The sequence below is a fragment of the Nicotiana tomentosiformis genome, chromosome 4, assembly GCF_000390325.3.
Source record: "Nicotiana tomentosiformis chromosome 4, ASM39032v3, whole genome shotgun sequence".
NCBI lineage: Eukaryota > Viridiplantae > Streptophyta > Magnoliopsida > Solanales > Solanaceae > Nicotiana > Nicotiana tomentosiformis.
In genome coordinates, this window is record NC_090815.1 from 53099514 (window position 1) to 53101869 (window position 2356).

Here is a 2356-nt window from a genome sequence, read left to right on the forward strand (position 1 = left end):
AACATGTTTTAGCACAATAATATTCATTTTCACTCCTCCTCATCCCCATCATGATATCTATACCTTAAAATTCCATTTGGTATCTTAAATCATATAAAAAGCAGCCCATACAACATAGCTCAACTTCAAGTTTCGTAGTTACTAGTTCCTTCAAGAATCCTCAAACACAATTCAACACAAAACTTGTACAAACTTAATATTTAGTTAGGGAAGACGAAAAATACCTCAAATATACCATGAACCCACTGTTCTTTAACTTACATCACTTTAAAGAAACCCTCACATTATCAATAGCAAGGAAGGACTTGGTTGCACTAGTTCGGCAAGATTTCCGACGCTTGTTTTGCGTTGTTTCCCTTTGGTTTTGCTCTAAAACCATGTAAGAGCTATAATCTTAAATTAAACAACAAGAATCAGTTCAAATACGAAGTCACTTCACTTGGAAGAATCCTCCAAAACAGCCACAAGATGAAGAACTATGATCTAGCAAGCACCACAGGATTTCTAGCGTTGGATTCATGTTTTTATCTTTGATTTTCACTCTAGAATCATCGAGGAAATCTTGGAGAGCACCTAGGAGGATTTAGGAACTGTTTTGGTGGAGAAAAATGAGTCAAACTGAGTTAGAATAGACTTAAATACAAGCTGGACTTTTCCAACGACTTTGTGGGCCCCAAGGGAGCTGCTTGTGCTATCTCGCAAAAATGCGAATACCTCTCTGCTCCGACATCATATCAACAAACAGTTTAATGCATTGAAAACTAGACTCGTAGATCTTCCATTTTATGGGTAAATAACCCTGTAATTTCTATTTGAGAGAAGGCCACGGCCATACCTCAAAGAACAAAATACAACGTCAAATGACATAAAGCCCGAAATAGAGTAGGGCTCACCAAAACCTGCTGAGTAAAGAGTAACTGCTAATGATGATCAAGGTTGTCCACTGACGAACCACTGGCATCCATTCAAGATGCAGTGCCCCGGCAAAAGGAACGTTAGTACATATGGAATAGTACTAATATGTAAGACTAAACACCCTCTAAATAGAACAAGACACAGTAAAATGAGAAGCAAACATGGAATCAATGTGAACCTCAAACAATATTGAAGTACTAAGTTAGGAGAACGATGGATTACAAGTAAATTTCAATATTTTTAAGTTGGGAGGTCTTTAGTACCGATACACCACCGTGCTTTTAGAACGGAGTCCGATCTCAGCCCGATTGGCTAAGCCGTCTCACCCCGAGACGTCCACTCACAATACCACCGTGCTTTTAGCACGTAGTCTGATCTCAGCCCGATTGGCTAAGCCGTCTCAACCGAGACGTCCACTCACAACACCACTATGCGTTTAGCACAAAGTCTGATCTCAGCCCGATCGACTAAGCTGTCTCACGACAAAGTCGTGTAGGTCAACGTCACCTCACATCCCGCTAGTAGTCACCTCTGTTACATCCCGTATTTTCGTATGTTAATGTTCCGTCGTAAGTTAATCGACGAAAGTTCGGGAATGGGATTATTTTGAGATTATAAGCATTATGCTATTTCAAACAAGTAATGAGTAAATTTGTGAAGGTGAGAGGGAAAGCAAGTCAGAGAAAGTGAATGTTCGTCCAAGTTTGGTATGTTGGGATAAAATACGACCCGAGCTAAAATACTCGGTATTTATGGACTAGTACCACACAAGGTACCACATGACCACGATAGTAAGGTATATAAGATATGTGAAAAGTGAGTAGTATTTTAAGTAAATAGAAATAATTCATAATAATGTGGGTAATTTGTTAATTATTGGGAAATGGGATATTACCTAGTTAATTAATAATTAAGTGGTGGAGTAATTGGAGTTTTGGATAAAGACTAAACTCAAAAATGTGGCAGCAAGCCACTCTTAATCAAATGACTCTTAGTCATTGATTGATTAGGTGGCAAACAAATACAAAATACCTTACTCTTAGTCATTGTTGATTAATCATCCCTAACATCTTCAAATCTAAGACTTTCAACAAAACACTTAAGACTTTCACTACAACATAAATAGACGTGAACCTTTGCACCTTAGCCAACGTGATTTCTTATTAATTTCCTACAAATTCCTACAGAAATCACTACAACCAGACATGATTTCTTCACTTCTAATGCTACAACGTGATTTCTTCAAACAATAAGATTTCTTAGCACAGTAGCAACGTGGGATTTTGTAATTCTAAGGAAGTACTGTGCATGGTACAACCTTTTCTAAGAATATCATACGGATTTTTACCTACTCCGGTTATGTTAAGGCTATACATTCTTTCTTTTTAGCATGATCTATATGACACAAGCGAAACGAGCAAATAAACAACTTTCATAAATG